This window comes from Ovis aries, chromosome 10, assembly GCF_016772045.2.
Source record: "Ovis aries strain OAR_USU_Benz2616 breed Rambouillet chromosome 10, ARS-UI_Ramb_v3.0, whole genome shotgun sequence".
NCBI classification, from domain to species: domain Eukaryota; kingdom Metazoa; phylum Chordata; class Mammalia; order Artiodactyla; family Bovidae; genus Ovis; species Ovis aries.
The window spans coordinates 33,267,025-33,285,583 of NC_056063.1; the positions used below are offsets into that span (position 1 = coordinate 33,267,025).

The window sequence follows — 18,559 nt, forward strand, 5'->3', positions numbered from 1 at the left end:
AATCAAAACTTATGACATTCAGTCAATGAAAAAATGTTTGTTGAGGCTCTTCTATGTGCAAGGAATACACTATGTCATTCATTTAGTGGATAAAATATGGCCACATGGGCTCTGGTTCACAGTCAATCACATCCATACCTTTACACTGCCAACAGAATTTCACTGAACTGTTGACAAGCACAAAGCGGGGACCGGCACTCAGGGAGAGGATGGTAGGAGATGAACTAAAATGGAACTGTTGCCATAGATAATAAAATCTTTGGATTGGGACTTCCGTCGTGGTCCAGTGGCAAAGACTCCGTGCTCCCGATGCAGCGGGCCTAGGTTCAAGCCCTGGTCAGGGAACTAGATCCCATATGCCACAGCTAAAGACTCCACCTGCCACAACAAATATCAAAGACCCTACATGCTGCAACTAAGACCCAGGACGGCCAAAATAATAAAAATATTAAAAAAAAAAAAAAACTTTGGATAGTACTGGAACACAACTTTTAATGTCCAATACTGTCAGAAGTACTCAGAGACCAAAGGTCAAGTTGGCTGGTGGAAGACAAATGAGTGTTACCCCTTTGAGCTAAGGCTATGAGCTATCGAGGTCTTTACCTGAGGGCATCTGACCAAGCCAGACACATCTACCAAGACAGGCACCACCTGTCCGGTTCCTGCCCATCAGGAGTTTATAGATGATGAATGAAACAATTAACCCTCTGCCTCACCTCTCCGGCTTTAGAGGACAGGAGTTTGGCTGCATCAATCCTGTCACCACCAGTAACTATCATGATACATGGCAGGCACCCAAACACAAGGGGACCTCCTGAATAGAACCAGAAAGCAAAGACTAAAAGAAAGAAATTAAAATAAAACACTGAAAAGGTTCAAGAATATGGAACACAACTGAAAACATCTTGACATCAATTTCAAGACCATTGTTCCAGAAGATCAGAGGACACCCCAACAACAGGCATAAGAGGGGGAAAAAAATCTCATTTGTAAAAAGTTTGAGAAATGATCCCAGATGCTGAGCTCAGAATCAAGGCTCAGAGGCTCTAGCAGACCTGAAAAAGTGAGAAAATACCCTGGGGTGTTTGGGATATTTAAAATTTTTTAAAAATAAAAAGTCAACAGAGGTGAAGAAGAGCTAACCTCGGAGACAAGAGGCATGGTCCAGGGGAAAAAACAGATCAGGGTGACTCCAAAGATCTGGAGTGAAATCTGAGTATGGGGAATATTCTAATCCAAGGACATCTATTAAGTTAAGGGGGAGGGGCTCTGATCGGAAACAAACAAGACTGGCCTTGAGGTCAGTGGGCAGGGAAGCACCGCCAGGAAAGGGCAGCCAGAGAGAGGACGTCACAATGTGACCCTCCGAGGACACCAGGACCCGGGAAAATGACAAGGCTGTGCACACAAATACCCACCCTTAGAAGAACCACCTGCTGCAGGAAAAGCGTGCCTTAAGAGGAAAACAGCATCTTAAGAAGACTGCTTTTAACAAGAGAAACTTCTGACAGTATTGGACCTTAAAAGTTGTGCTACAGTGCAATCCAAAGTTTTTTTTTTTAATATTTACTTTTATTTATTTATTTTGGCTGCGCCGGGTCTTAGTTGCAGCATGTAGGGTCTTTGATCTCTGTTGTGGCAGGCATAGGCTTTAGATGCGGTATGTGGGTTCTAGTTCCTCAACCACGAATTAAACCTGAGGCCCTGCACTGGGAGCACAGAGTCTTAGCCACTGGACCAGCACGGAAGTCCCAATCCAAAGATTTTACTATCTACTGCAACAGTTCCACTTTAGTTCATTTCATAACAACCCTCTCCCTGAGTGCTGGTCCCCGTTTTGTACTTGTCACAAAACACAAAACTCACCCTGCATTAGGGTTCCTCTCTAAGCGAAGGCCCTTCTCTCACCTTCAAAATCTAGCCTTCCCTGACTGGCTGCACCCCCTTAGCTCCATCACCCCCCAATCCACAGCAGTGAGGCTCCCTTGAGACGCCTCCTGCCAAAGTCAGTAATTACATCCTAGAGCTAAATCCAACAGAAACCTTGAAACCACCATCCAACGGCATGTCTGTCTAGCACCTTCTGCCCCTTGGTCCTTCAATATGCTCAAAGCCCTCCAGTGAAAAAGAAGTAACTGCCCCCCTTCGCCTACCCTCCCTCCATCACCCTTCAGCACCACACCCTGGCCCCTGCTTACAAGGAAGCCCACTCACAACCAGCGGTCTCGCTCCTGTTCCCGTCCCTGTGCCACCACGAGCATCACCTCTGTGATGACCTGGCTGCTATCATCCCCCCTGAATGACGCTGCACTGTATCATGGTTTCCCAGACACCACACATGTCCCCAACTCCCATTCTTTCAGTCTCGACGTGGCAGCCTGCCTTTTAAATACGAGAACCCCAGAGAGTCCATTCTCCTCACTTCTCTTCTCACTCTACACATGCTTCCTGAAAAACCCGATCTACTCCACAGCCTCCGCTGTTAACAAAGGCAGAGGTTCCAGAACTTTCTCTGCTCACTGCACCCTCTTGACTGCAACCAGAAAATGGCCAGGGAGTAATGAAACCTTTAGCTACATGCAAGTAACAAGTATCTACTAGCAACTTAGTACCCATTTGAAAACAGTGCACTTCTATTGAGAGAAAATGGGTATTTTACTTCACTGTTAAATAAACCATGAACAGCCCACGTGCCTGTGTGGAACAGCTCACAATTTCTCACACCTGGAGTCAGACTGGATATCACTCCCCCAACACCTTCCCTAGCAAGCAGGGAAGTCACAGCTTTGCAAAGACACCATCAGAAGGAATTTGGTAGAAACCCTGGTGGAAGCTGTCCCTGGGTGCTCAGGGAGGACAGGTGTTTGCACTGCTGAGGGTCCTTCAACAATTTAATCCCCACAGTCTCCCTGCGAGTTCACTGTGGCAAGCAGTTTGGGAGCCAGTGCTGAGAACTCTCGAGTGTGTGTCTCCTAGTCCAGACACCTCCCAATATCCGGATCCCAGTGCAGCCACTGACCGATGCGCCCTGCAGGCACCTTGAAATTGACAAGGTCAGCATCTTCCCCCAAGGGAATGGTTGCTATTGCCTGACCTGGTGTCTAGGGACAGCAGAGACCTACCAACCAACACCCTGCATGGCCCTGTCCCCTCCCTCTCCCAACACACACACCACCTCGTCCTACTCCTCAACCGCCCCTCCCTCCAGCCTTGCCCCGCTGCCCGTTCTCCAAGGACACACCTGACCATGGAGAAGGGAACAGGACAGGACCAGGGCGCCAGTAAGAGGAGGAGAGGAGACTGCAGACTTTCCACCCCACTGATCTCTAGAGTGATGTTACATTTATTATGCAATATGCATTATTTATGCCCTGCTGGTCTACGATATTCCAGTTTTACCTACCTAAAATGAGTTGGGGGTAAAGAACCAGCCCTGAAGAGGAATGCAGAGGTCCAAATGCCAAGAGGATTTGGAAAAACCAGGTGCTGAGAAACAAGGATGGAAAAGAGAAGCTGAGCATTTGCGGTCTGTCCAGCCATGTGGAGGCGCTCCCAAAAAATATAAGGAATGACAGTCACCTATGCCTGGAAAACACAATCTCAAATAGCTATCCTTCCGAGACAGTTCTGGGCACTCTGAAAGATCAGCAGCAGTGGCCCAGGAGCTCAGATAACTCTGAACACTTGAACAGGCAACTGTTTCAATCAAAATGTTCCAATAACCAAAAAGTTCCTTGTCACATGCAGGTCCCCACAGGAAGAAGGGTAAAGCCCACCTACAAGGACACACTTGTAGAAGAGGGATGCGCACACTTAAGAGGAGGGATGTGCTAATGCTGGCAGGACTGCTCAGCAAAGTGTGTTTTTCTACCTTTATATTCAGAATTTGTAAAAATAGTGTAGAACATCAATGACTATTTGGTCAATAAATCTGAGACAGACAGAGAAAGCGATGCTACAATGCAACTTCAGGTCAGCAACCAGAAGGGCAGGAACAATTTTTATAAGTAGATAGTTCTAGAACAAGCTTTTCACTGTGGTAAGAAAACAGAGACTACAGGTCAGATGGTAACTACATAAAGCCAACCAAACTCTCCAACCTAGTGAGCTCGAAACGTCTGAAAAGACACAACTCTCATGAATATAAATTAAGAAGGTCTTTAAAAATGAAGAAAAATGAGTCTGACTGTGGCTGCTCTTAGAAAGGAGCCCAGACACACAATGAGAACTGCCTATGGGAAAGACCAGGCCGGCTTCCTTTTGTTTAACCTCTCCAGCAGATAAAAAGAACTAGCTTTCAAGAATCTCCGCATTGTTTCACGGCTAGAAAAGGAAAGTTGGGTGAAGCAGATACAAAAAGAAGCAACCAACCTTCAACGGAATTTGCCCTAGAGGCAAAAGAAATGTATGTCAATTATAACACTTTGAACCTAATTTCGATAAAGAAGCAGACATTTTAAACTTTTGGGAAACCTCATTTTTTTTTTTTTAAGATGCAAAACACTTCTAATGGCTGGCTCCTCCCCTTAAAAAAATGTGGATTCCAGTTCTTAAGTTAGTATCTCCTGCCCCACGAGACACTTGATTTGAAGCACTTCAAAAGCTAAAACAGACCTTTTAAAGTGTCAGCTTTTAAAAACTTAGTAATTATTGCTAGTAGTGACTGGGTATTTAAAATTCACCCCCAAATGAGAAAGAATTCCTATTCCGCCCAATAGCAGCTAAGAAATGAGATGTTCCATTCATCCCTTAAGCCCACGGCTGAGTTTCTTAATAATTAAGAACTCTGCTCTCCACCAGGGAACTCTCCCTTGCAGAGACTGAACCAAGAAGAAATCGCCATTGCCCGTGAGCCGGCACACCGAGAGAGGCAAAGGCTTTCCCCCCCGGCCGAAGCCCCGGGCCCCGCCGGGAGAGTCTCCCCGGAGGACGCATCCCTGCCCAGCGACCCCGCAGCCCCGCGGCCCCGCAGCGCGCCGCTCGTGGGCTGCCGACCCCTTCCCGGAGCCCAGCCCGAAGGCCAAGGCCGGGACCCTGACCTCGGGTTCCCGCAGCACCGGGGGAGGGCCGAGCCGAGCGGAGAGGGCCGGACCGCGGGCGGCGGGCACGCGGGGACGGGGCCAAGGTGCGGCGAGGGCGCGCGCAGCCCGGAGGGACGCGAGGTCCCCGGGCGCTGGGCAGCCCCGCGCTCCTGTGTGCGGCGCGGGCCGAGGCCCGGGCGCCCGCCCTGCGGCCGGGAGGAGCGTACCGGGGCCAAGGGCCGCAGAGCGACCGCGGGAAGTCGGCGGGGAGGATGCGCCGGGCCGCACTGGGCCCCGCCGATCGCCCAGGCGCCCGGGAGATGCAGCAAGTTCACTTGGCCGCGGGGCTGCGGGGGCCCGCCTCCGCCCGGCCCGGAGCCGGCAGGGATCGAGGCCGGGGACAGACAGCCGGCCGCAGCGCGCACTCACCGGTCCGCGCCCCCAGCTCCATGGTCCCGCCGCCGCCGCCCCGCACCTCCCGCACCGCCCCGCACCGCCCCGCGCGCAGCGGCGCCGGCGACGCCGCCTCCGGCCCGGCCACGGCCGCGGCCACGCCCCCTCCCGGCGGGGGGCCCGGCGGAGCGGGGTGGGGCCCAGCGCCGGCTCCACCAACCAGAGCCCGCTCACCGGCCGCGGCTCTTGAATTGGCGGGCGCTTCGGCCAATGGGGGTGCGGCAGGAGCGCGGCGTGTCTGCGCCGAGGGGAGGGGCATTGCGGAGGAGGTGGCTCTCAGCCTTGGTCCTCCGCCCCGAGCTTGGGGATGAGGCTCTGACCTGAGTCCCTCCCCCCGTGGGGTGGACAGGTGAGGACGCTTCGGGCAGAGTTTAGTGTGGGGGCCGCGCATCCTTTCCGCTTATGATGGGCGCACTGCAGTCCCTTCGGGTGTCCTCCCCTACCCGAACCTTGTCGGGCTTGGAGGGATCTTGCAGACAGAGATGCATGTACCTGCGTGCTGCAGAGTTGAGGGCTGGCCGCCCTGAGAGGATTAGAGCCGTGCCCGCGGTTGGTCTTATGCCCTTCTCAAATCCTTTACCGGCCTCCCTGCAGAGCCTTCTCATCTCCCTCTGCAGATGTTTTCCCTTCTTATTCCCCCAACTCCAGTCTCCCTCTTTCCAAATGTGAGAGAATCCACAATATCTATTAAACGCGGGGTACTCAGCCAAGCCCCCTGGCAGTGGGACTTAATGACTTAGGGGTAAACCTAAGGAAAGGAAAGGAAAGAAGAGGGGAGGGAAAGGGAGGAAAGAAAGACAAAAAGAGAGAGAGAGAGAGAGAGAGCCAATTATGTTCTCCCAGGCCTTGAAGGATGTGTGGATCATAACAAACAGTGGAAAACTCTTAAAGAGATGGGAATATCAGACCATCTTACCTGCCTCCTGAGAAACCTGTATGCCGGTCAAGAAGCAATAGTTAAAACCTTGTATGGAACAACTGACTCAGAAAGGAGTATGATAGACTGTTTATTGTCACCCTGTATTTTAACTTATGCACTGAGCACATCATGAGAAATGCAGGGCTGGATGAGTTAAAAGATGGAATCAAGCTCGCAGGGAGAGAGAGCAACAACTTCAGATATATGGATGATACCACTCTAATGGCAGAAAGTGAAAGGAACTAAAGAACCTCTTGATGAGGGTGAAGGAAACTGAAAAAGGAGGCTTAAAACTAAATATTAAAAAAACTAAGATCGTAGCATCTGGCCCCATCATTTCATGGCAAATAAAAGGGGGAAAGGTGGAAGCAGTGACAGATTTCCTCTGCTTGGGCTCTAAAACCACTGCTGATGGTGGCTGCAGCCATGAAATTAGAAGATGATTGCTTCTTGGCAGGAAAGCTATGACAAACCTAGACAGTGTGTTAAAAAGCAAAGACATCACTTTGCCGACAAAAGTCCCTATAGTCAAGGCTATGGTCTTTCAGGTAGTCACATACAGCTGTGAGAGCTGGACCATAAAGAAGGCAGAGCACCAAAGAATTGATGCTTTTGAACTGTGGTGCTGGAGAAGACTCTTGAGAGTCCCTGGACAGCAAGGAGATCAAACCAGTCAATTTTAAAAGAAATCAACCCTGAATACTCATCGTTAAGGGGAACTTCAGCTGAAGCTCAAGCTCCAATACTTGGGCCACCTGATGCAAAGAGCTGACTCATTGGAAAAGACCCTGATGCTGGGGAAGATTGAAGGCAGGAGGAGAACAGGGCGACAGAGGACGGGATGGTTGGATGGCAGTACCAATGCAATGGATGTGAACTTGGGCAAAATCCAGGAGATGGTAGGGGACAGGGTGGCCTGGGAGAAGGAAATGACAACTCACTCCAGTATTCTTGCCTGGAGAATCCTGTGGATGGAGGAGCCTGGTGGGCTGCTGTCCATGAAGTCTCACAGAGTCAGACACAACTGAAGCAACTTGGCAGGCATGCATGCATTCGAGAAGGAAATGGCAACCCACTCCAGTATTCTTGCCTGGAGAATCCCAGGGACAGAGAAGCCTGGTGCACTGCCTGGTGCACCTGGTGCGATCTATGGGATCGCACAGAGTCGGACACGACTGAAGCGACGCAGCAGCAGCAGCAGCAGCAGGGAAGCCTGGCATGCCTACAGCCCATGGGGTTGCAAAGACCCAGACATGACCTGGCAACTGAACAACAGCTTTATTCTTTTGATTTACCAGTAAGATCACTAAATCCCAAGCTCAAATCCCAGTAAAGAGTTCTAGAAAAACTAACTCAGGTTGTCTTTACAGACATGTGGTAACTACTCACATCTCATCTTGCTGGTAACAGCAACTACATGCTAGGAAAAATGCATAATAGTTGATAACAATTTTAGCAATGTTTGCAGCACTGGAAATGCAGAAGAAAAATCATGCACCCCTCTTTATGTGTAATCTATTAACCTACATTACTTCCAAAGGAAGGGTTTTTGAAGCTCCGTTTTAAGGTGACGTATATTTAGTTTCCATATCATGGCAACATGAAATATTCTGGTCATTCATAAGGTAAACAGGATATTAGTGAATTATCACAGTGCTCTGTATTTGAAGTATTAATACCCAAGTGATAAATTTCTGCTCAATTCAAAGCTGAATTGGCATTCAAGTTAAAATGTTTTTTCTTCATTCTGTCTTCACTTACACAGGGGAGTAGCTTCCATGTCTATATTTAGGTCATTGATTTAGAATTCAAAAATATGAAGGCATAGATTACCCAGAGTGTGTTTTCAGGGCTGCTAATCGCATTTGCCTTTCTCCTCCTGGCTTCAGTGACCACCCCCCACCACCGTATATAAAGTGCTGCTACACTTAATTTACACCTTCTATTAGCCCTTAATTGTCGAAGAATTGATGCTTTTGAACTGTGGTGTTGGAGAAGACTCTTGAGAGTCCCTTGGACTGCAAGGAGATCCAACCAGTCCATTCTGAAGGGATCAACCCTGGGATTTCTTTGGAAGGAATGATGCTAAACCTGAAACTCCAGTACTTTGGCCACCTCATGCGAAGAGTTGAGTCATTGGAAAAGACTCTGATGCTGGGAGGGATTAGGGGCAGGAGGAGAAGAGGACGACAGAGGATGAGATGGCTGGATGGCATCACTGACTCGATGGATGTGAGTCTGAGTGAACTCCGGGAGTTGGTGATGGACAGGGAGGCCTGGTGTGCTGTGATTCATGGGGTTGCAAAGAGTCGGACACGACTGAGTGACTGAACTGAACTGAACTGATATGTTCAGGGTTGTCTCCTAGAAGTTGGTCTGATCTCAAATTAGATGGTAAATCCCATGAGGGAAAGGCACTTACTTTCTACTCCTGTTTCCTCACTGAATAATGTCTAGAGCAGTGCTGGAACATTCAGTAAATATAACCCTACCCTAGTGCTGTGTCCATAATGCAGAAAATTGTCTTCCAATATAGTACTTCAGATAAAATTGCTCAGAGCACTTTCAGTAAGGAGCTAATGCCTCACACTTAACAGAGCTTGAAAAATGTTGCCAAATCAGGAGTCAATCGGTTGCCTGTAACAGAAACTTGAGTCAAGTGTGTAAGAGGGAGAGGGGAGAGGGAGTGTTTCTTAACCACGTAGTAGCAAGTCTGGAGTCAGCCTGGGGCTTCTGCCTCAGCTCCAGGGGGTCAGTAAGTGTCAGCCTCCTTCTCCCCTTTGTCTCTGCTGTCCTTGACACGTGACTCTGTCTTCGTCTCACATGTGCCTGCTCCCCTCTGGACGTTGTCTCGTACTCGGGAAAATGGTAGGGGGACGAGCAAAGGACGCAAGAGCAAAGAGATGACTGCCAACTGAATCTTCCCCTTAACGATCTTTCTGGGAGGTCCCAACCACCACCTTCTGCCTGCTTCTGATTGGCCAGACGTGTCTCACTGACCACCCCGGATGCCAAAGAATCTAAAATGCTAAGTAACGTGAGCCACGGGCCTTGTCTGCACCAGTGTTAGGGCTCTGATAGTGAGGGAAAAGGCTAATGTAGTTTCTGCCATGGTTACCCAGTCTCTTTCCTCACTCTTCTTATTTATTCATGAGATGACCCACTTTTCTAAAAAAGTCATTCAAATCTCAGTAAGAAAACAAACAGCCCAGTGTAACAGTGAGCAAAAGGTCTGAAGAGACTCCTCATCAAAATAGAGAGGGCAATATTCATTACATGTCAGAGACCTGTAAGTTAAACAGTGAAATACTACAGCATACCCTCTAGAATGGCTAAAATCCAAAAAACTAATAATACCAAACCCGGAAAGGATGCAGAGCACCTGGAACGCTCATTCCCTGCTGGTGGGAATGCAGAATGGTGAAGCTATCTTGGAAGACAGCATGGTAATTTTCCACAAAGCTAAGGACAGAGGTGCCTGGTAGGCTACAGTCCACGGGGTCGCAAAGAGTCGGACACGACTGAGTGACTTCACTCACTCACTCAAGCAGAGTCTGACCGCATGATCCAGCATTTGAGCCCCTTGGTATTTACCTAGATGAGTTGAAACAAAGAACCTGCATCCGCAGTGTTTGTTTACATTCACCAAACACTGGAAACCACCAAGATGTCCTTCTGTAGGTTAATGGATAAACAAACTGGTACATCCAGACAATGGGATGCTTTCGATGATAAAAAAGAAATGAGCTTTCAAGCCATGAAAAGATGCAGACAAATCTGAAATACATACAGTATTGCTAAATGAGAGAAGCCAGGCTATATACTGTATGATTCCAACTATATGACATTCTGGGAAAGGCAAAACTATAGAGACAGTAAAAAAGATCAGTGGTTGCCAGGGGTTAGGAGGAAGATGGGATGTATAGACAGAACACAGGATTTTTAGGATAGTGAGACTGCTCTGTATATTATAGTTTGGTAGACACATCATTATATATATATATATGTCAAAAGTCTATAGAATGTACAACCCAATGTATAACACAAAAGTGAAATATCCTGTAAACCACACACTTTAATTAATAAAAATCTACCAGTATTGGTTCATTCATTGTAGCCATACTAAAAGATATTAGTAGTAGTAGAAATCATGTGAGGGGGTCGGGTGGGGAGGGGTCGGGTGGTGGATGTCTGGCCCTCTATCTACGGTCCTCTATGTACTGCCGCCCAGTTATCATGGGAATCTAAAACTGTGCTAAAGAATAAAGTCTATTAATCATTAAAAAAAGGGAACCATAGTTAATATAACGATGTCAACATAATGAAGCTATCATAATAAAAAGAAAAAATTTGCTTTGAAGGAGTCACCTTTGTTTTATTTATGGACTTTGAATGCATTCACAGACAAATTCTATTGCCCTTCAACTACTGCTAAATCTTAAAAAATGCTTCACATATAGTTTTTTGTTTCTTTAGATTTAGTTCTGGGTAAAAGATTCACCAATTGTCTGCCCACTGCCACATTTTTTTTTCAGTCTTTATCAGTCTCTCTCTCCCTCGCTGAACCGCCTCCCATTTTATCTATCTCTGTCTATCTCTGTCTCTCTCTCAGCACACGTGATTTTTCTTCCATTCAACCACCGAAAGTGAATTGCAGACACCCAGACACTCTACCCTTAATACTTCAGCATGTATCTCCAGGAACAAAAACATCTTGATTGTTCTACAAGATGGGCTCATGGAGACTAGGCACCACTAACTACTCAAGACTTCATCATTTCCTTTTTTTTCCCCTGTAAATATTTGTCCAACCGGATATACAGTGCCCTTATCCTGAGGGACTGAAATGCTGCTGAAGCAGTAAAATTAAGTTTGGGAGCACTGGAGGTGATGATAAAGCATTGTGCTGAAGAGAATCCTGGTGATGTGAGGCGATCAGCCGTTCATGTTCCATGAAACGATGTGTGTGGAGCACGTGGTGCAGCCAGGGCTGTGCCCACCAGTGAGCCGAATACACGCTGCCCAGTGTTATTATCAGGACAGCCAAACAAGCTCTCAAGTATATTCCTAATGAGATCCTCCCAGCTATATTCTTCAAAGTTTTTGAAATGTGCCATCTTCGTTTCTCTTTACCCTTGCTGGTCAAATTCTTGGATAAATTCCCAAAGTTAAAATGTAGGCAGTTTTAGTGTCCTCTTTACTTTGAATCAGATGAATCTGAGAGTGATAACACCGTGATTTTGTGAGACTCTTTATAAATGAGATACTTGCTTGGTGATGTGCTTAAGTTCTCTTTATGATTATTAAGTCCTTAGTGAAAAAACAATTGTCATTCTTTTTACTTAAGAGTATGTCATCTTACATAAAAATTACAAACTGTTTTACATTAGGAAGTGAGTTCAGTCTCTCTTTGTGCAAAGCCAAGGAATGAGAGTGGTTACTAATTAAAAGAACATGATTAGAATATGTAAGAAATCAAATTAGAAGAGCACAGTAATTGTCAACACTTTTGACATGTTCATCTGTCCTTGTTCTCAGAATGAAGTGTAATAATGACTATAAATACCTCAGTTCTCAAGAGTTAATGTAGCTCCATACATAAATTTTTATAAACATGCTTCACTTACGCTAGCTTTCTGTTGAAGGATAGTATCTATTTTTATCTTGACACTACAGTGAGATAAATACACACATCTACGTGCCCATATCTCACAAGAATAAAATCTACCCTCAGAAAAATGAAGCACTTTATCTTACATTGGAATATTAGCTCAATTATCTTGTGAGAACAGGGCGGTATATTGATATCAACCTTATTTTCAAGTGAGGGGAATTACGTACGGTGATAATAACTAACATGTATTGACAATTCATTATTTGCAGTGTGATGTGCTTGTTATCCTTAACATTTATAACATCTTGTTCAGTACATGGAATTATGTCCATTTTACAGATGGACATGGAGAAATTATGTTATTTACCTGGGGTGATATTTTAGTGCTAAAGCTGTTTTTCCATCATGTAAGAATTGAATCGCCAGTCTATGTCAGGCGTAGGATACAGCATGCTTGGGGCTGGTGCATGGGGAAGACCCACAGAGATGTTATGGGGAGGGGAGGTGGGAGGGGGGTTCATGTTTGGGAACACATGTAAGAATTAAAGATTTTTAAATTAAAAATAAAAGAAAGAAAAAAAATAAAAATGTAAAAAAATAAATAAAATAAAGCTGTTTTTCCAGTGAACCAGGACAATGGTGAACATTGCCACGTGCACACACTCTTCCAAGACCACATCCAGTACTTCTGCCATCTGTCCCCTGCCCTTCTTTCCAAGTGCCACTATGTAAGCTGAGGTCACTGCCACCGCCTTCTGTAGTGTGACGGAAGTATTTCTAATACTGGTCCCCTGGCTTCAGTCCCTTTCTGTCTTCACACAATTTTGTGAGTGGTTTTTAAAATTCCTATGAATCTGATTGTATCTCTTCACTGCTCGCAAACCTTCTGAGGCGCCAACTGTCTACAAGATTAAGTCAAATCATTTTCTGGCTCCAACTGGTTTTCCTAAAGCATCCTGCACTCGCCCGCATGCCTGGGCTGTCTGATACCTGTGGTGCCCTTCCCTTCTGCCCCTGGGAAGCTCGCCTTTCACAGGCAGCTCGATGTCACCCTCTCTGGATCCTTCTGGCGCTTATTTACCTCCACCTCTGTGCTCACCTGTGTACCCCTTCACCTTCCTTTCCTCCTGCAGCTACTTCACTGGCCCCCACCAGACAGGGAATCCCTAGAGGGCAGCAGCTTATTCTTATCTGTCTTGAATCCCAGGCCCCTCCACCTGCTAGGCATTGAACTAATGCTTGTTGAATGGATTTCATGACAGCAGAGGAGTAACTCACATCCTAGAGATCCACGGAGCACTTAAGGGCAGAGGGCTCCGAGGCAATGGGCTTAGACATTTCCATGGTGAGTGGGTGGAAAGCAGGCTTCCATCCCCCACGAAGGCCACGAAGCTGACGGCAGTGAAGCAGGGAGGGTGAAGGTGTCTGGGTGGTGGTCAGCCTGGCCACGCATGGCCTGGGGCTCCCGCCTGCTCCAGTGCTGCCCCAGCCCCATGGCCCTGGTCACCTTCTCCTGACCCTCGTCTGCTAGCCTCACAGTTTGACAATGTTGCAGAGAAAGCACGTGGATCTGAAGTTACCTGGCTGCCAAATGCGTTCCCGAAAGAGAAGCACGGGCCATAACTAGAAGCCATTTGTTGTGGGCTCACTCTGGGCCCTGAAGCCTGCAGAGGCAGCAGGGATGGGCTGCAAAGGGTGTGAGGTCCGGAATTAACCACTTGGGACCTGCACTCCTGAACCCCATTCACTTAGGGCAGTAACCATGTTTCTGAGCCCCAGTTGCCTCATATAAAATGTGCATAACAGTGGTTGTACCGGCTTCCCTGGTGGTCCAGTGGTTAAGAATCTGCCTTGCAAGGCAAAGGACTCTGGTTTGATCCCTGGTCCAGGAAGATCCCACAAGCCAAGGGGCAACTGAGCCTATGCACCATGGTTACTGAGCCTGTGCTGTACTCTGGAGCCCCAACTAGTGAAGCCCATGCATGCTAGAGTCTGTGCTCTGCACCAAGAGAAGCCCGTGCAATGAGAAGCCCACACACCTCAACAAAAGAGTAGCCCCAGATCTCTGCAACTAGAGAAAGCGCACACTCAGTGCAACCAAAAATGAATAACTTAAAAAAATGATTGTACCCTAAGTATACATATGTCCCCTCCCTCTTGAACCTGCCTTCCCTATGTATACTCACAGCTGACTCAAGAAAACTTAAAGCATAAAATAAAAATAAATTTTAAAAAAGTGGTTGTACCCTTGCCAGTGTTCAGGAAATGTTAATTATTCCTCTTCTCCACCCTCTCTATATCCAGACGACACTCGATATATCAGCTCTATTCCCTTCGCCACCTGAAGGAATCCTGTCTTAAGTCAGTATTTTACAAACAACACAAAAGAGTTACTTGGAAATGCCTGAACCAAACCTATGATGTGGACTCAAGTTAACGGCAAGTATTTAAACAAGCAGGAAGTAGGGTACAGGATGGACCTGGGTATTGCAATAAGGAGGTGGTTTTTTTTTTTTTCTTTCTTTTATCAACCCTGTAGTTGATATTGCTGAGGGTACAGGCTGGTCCAATTAGACTCATAGGGAATGTGTTAATCCCTAGCTGGGATGGGTGCTTCTTTTATTAATAGATCCACGTGCACCATATTTTCGTATCATCACAAAAACTGAAGAGCGCTTGTTTCAAATTCAGTTATTAAACGACAGTCTTCATTTTACTGCTCAGGTTATTACTGTGCCTAATTTGCTCCTGAAACAAGTTTACAGCTCTCTCGTGCGCTGCAGACTGCACAGTGACCAGCTAGAGCTGCTGGGGCCATTTCCGAATCTGTGAGGTCGAGTTAAATAAGACATTGGGTCCTTAACAGGAAGTAACTGGCTCCCAGGTGGATGCTACCTGAGGGACGTGCCTTCATTTCCAGACGCTCCCTTTGACCATCAGAGCTGGGAGTTTTGCCAGTTCACCATTGCAAACCCATTTATATGTGTGTTATGATGCAATGGCTTTTCCTATAAAATTTAAGGGCTTCCTTGGTGGCTCAGATGGTAAAGAATCTGCCTGCAATGCAGGAGACCCAAAAGATCTTAACAGATTTGGGTGTTTTAAAAAATATATTTTTCCTTAGAAAAGCCCTTGAAGGTAAGATATTTGACAGATGGGGCATGGGAGGCTCAAGGAAGTTAAATATCTTGCCTGGGGTTATAGAGGATTTTTATCTTAATAAACCTCAGAAGATGTTCTAATTGCCTTAGCTGCCAGTCTGAGTCATCCTAGGTGGAAAGGCTGTGTTTTTCCCCCTCTTTGTGATTCCCACATCACGTTCACTAGCCCTCACTACTCATAAACAATCATCAAGTCTTCTTAGTTACTGCAAAGCACTAATGATATTCAACAACCTTTCTAAAAGGAGATGTAAGTTGCAAGGTGTTCTGAAGGATGGCAAGCCAAGAGTCATGTTCCTTCCTGCCCACGAGCGGCATCTCAGGAGGGAAACCCAGGCGTGTTATCAACTTCAAACCTTGAAAGTCAAGGAAGAAAGGTAGTTAGCCTAGGGAAGTCAGTTATAAATTAAATTCCATTGGAACATTGTAGAGGGGTATATAGATTCATTCAAGTGGAAGCATGTAAGAGATAACGTTCAAGTTGAACCTTCAAGGGTAGATGTCATTTTGGAAACGGCAGAGTTGGGAAGAAATGGGCAGATGTGGTGGAGAAGCCAGAGGAAGAGATTAGGCCTTATCTCCACTGGGTCATTAAGGTCTTGCTAAGAAATTCAGACATCACTGCATAGATGGCGAGGACCCCCTGGAGGCAGTCGGTCTGTCTAGCCACATGTGCAAGTGAGCAAACTGGCCAGCAACCCAGGGAAGGGTTGAAAGGACTTGCGCTTCGGGAGGACTTCTGTCCTGTGGAGGGGAGGTGGGTTGGAGAGGAGGGGTCGGAGGTGAGTTATTGAGTTCTCACAGCTGTGACAGGTAACAAGGATTCAGAGGTTGCACAGCAGAGGGAACAGAGAGGAATGGCAGGTATGGGGTGTGGACAGTGGTCTGGCCCTCAGCGTTTAGCCCTGGTCTGGAAGGAGGAAGAGAAGAGGTTAAGATGTCAGGAATCGAGTCAAGGTTTCAAGTTTCTGGGGAAGCCAGGAAGATGTTATTATAAACAGAGGAGGCTGGAGAAAGGGCAGGCTGGAAGACATATCTGGAGTTTCACGGTGAACACTAAGGAAATTCACTGGGTCCTGTATAGATCGAAAAGATAGAAATCTACAATCAAAAATACACTGGTGTAAGGACTCCCTGGAGGTCCAATGGTTAACAATGCGCTTCCCCTGCAGGGGCTGCAGGTTGGGTCCCTGGTTGGGGAATAAGGAAACTGCATGCCTCGCGGTAAGGCCAAAAAAATAAATAACAAATAAAACCTATCTATACCATTTACTCAGTAGTTCCTTTCTGCAAGAGGAAAAATAGAAAAAAGGCAATTAAAGAAAAATACATTGGTGCATAGATGAACAATGAAGTCCTACTATACAGCACAGGGAATATGTGTAACTGAATGACTTTGCCGTACACCAGAAACTAACACAGCATTGTAAATCAACTATACTTCAATTAAACATATATATATATGTATGTATTGGAGAAGGCAATGGCACCCCACTCCAGTACTCTTGCCTGGAAAATCCCATGGATGAAGGACCCTGGTAGGCTGCAGTCCATGGGGTCTCTAAGAGTTGGGCGTGATTGAGCAACTTCACTTTCACTTTTCACTTTCATGCATTGGAGAAGGAAATGGCAACCCACTCCAGTGTTTTGCCTGGAGAATCCCAGGGACGGGGGAGCCTGGTGGGCTGCCGTCCATGGGGTCACACAGAGTCAGACACGACTGAAGCGACTTAGCAGCAGCGTCATATGTATGTATATATTATATACAGGCACAGAGGTTGACTTTTTAGAATGTGAAAACCTGACCCATCTCTCTGCAAAACTGAATATGAGGTCAGTGTGTGTTAAACCAAGTGATCTATTATGACAGCTATTAATAGAGTGAAACCTTACTCTCCAGGGGAAATCAAGCAATTTTAGCTAGCGTCATTGATTGACACTGACGAAAGACTGAATGACTTCACCAAACCTACACAGACTATCTTAATTCACCCAAACAAAGGCCCGTTCTCTGAGCTGTCCTTGCTGGTTTCTATTTTGTCACTCTTTCCAATGTGGACAAGAGTCGGGAGCATTTTACTTGCACTTTATGAAAATGTTCGAAAAATTAAGTCTCAGCTGCTGAGGAATTTGCAGTTTGGTTGAGAATATCAGGAGAAGCAAGCGGACTATGGCAGTCAGTGTGCACACACTTCCAGAAGGTTCTGTGAGACGCATCTTAAGCAGAAAGGCTGAAAAAGGGAAACTGATGCAAGAAGTCTTCTTGAGGAGGAGACTCAGGATTAGCAGGAATCAGTAAGCTCGAGCAAAGAGCCACCAGTAGGCAAAGCTGATGCAAAAGCAAAGGTACCAGGGTGTATGGTGAATTCAGGTAAATATTACTGTTAACTCCGGACAGACCCAGAAAGCTGATGTACATAAAGTGTGTGTATGTGTGCACACCCATATCAGTGTAGGCATAGGAGAGAGGTGTGGAAAGGTTATACAGAAATGAGGCAGGAGTCAAACTGAGGCAGGTCCTATTCATGTAGCCAAATTATTTACTTACACATTATATGATGACAAAGAAGGTTTAAAGGATGTCATAACGAATATTCCACAAAACAAGGGAAAAAGACTAATGAGGAGGGCTTCCCTGGTGGTTTAGCGGTTAAGAATCTGCTTTGCAATGCAAGGGACACTGGTTTGTCCCCTGATTCGAGAGGATTCCATATGCCTTGGACCAACTAAGCCCTTAGAGCAACTAAGCCTGTGCTCTAGAGCCCAGGAGCTGCAACTACTGAGTCCACGTGCCACAGCTACTGAAACCCGAGTGCCTGGAGCCCATTCTCAGCACCAAGAGAAGCCACCACAATGAGAAGCCTGCACACCACAACGACGAGTAGGCCCTGCAAGCCACAGCCAGAGAAAAACCACATGCAGCAGCAAAGAGCCAGTGCAACCAGAAATAAATAAATAAATAAATCTTTGAAAAAAAACTAGCGAGGAAATTGAAGAGCGAACACATGAGGCCTGGAGATTGCGAGATGAGGGTGAAATCACGAAGAGTAGCTAAAGGTGGACCATTTATTTGGTTCTGAGTTTCCCAGCTGCCAACCTAAAGAAGAATGACTCACAAAGTTGATTAAATAAAAAGAATTCAGTGGCTCGGAAGAAACAGTGGCGCCTGGAATGTAGAGAGGGTTCCTGAAGGTTGACAGGGTAGATGTTTTGCTGATAGGAACATGGAGCTAGATAAGTAGAGATCTGAGGACATCCATCCTTGTAAGGCACCAAGCAGGAGGAGAGGCTGAGGGGGCGGCTGCATCAGGAGCCAGGCCTCCCACGCCCTCTTTGCCATCCAGGCTCCTCTCCTGCCATCTGGGATTAACTCAGCATGGGAGCTGGACAC

The 18,559-nt window shown here is 46.7% G+C and overlaps 1 protein-coding gene across 4 annotated transcripts in view; it reads right to left on the minus strand.

The window, feature by feature from the left end:
- The window catches only part of WASF3 (WASP family member 3), a 74,746-nt gene extending 69,172 nt beyond the window's left edge, over window positions 1–5,574 (minus strand). For all 4 annotated transcript variants that reach the window (XM_042254874.2, XM_015098172.4, XM_042254869.2 and 1 more), the window contains exon 1: window positions 5,451–5,574. The gene's annotated coding sequence lies outside the window, so the exon portion shown is untranslated. The remainder of the gene's footprint in view (window positions 1–5,450) is intronic.
- Between the last annotated feature and the right edge of the window lie 12,985 nt (window positions 5,575–18,559).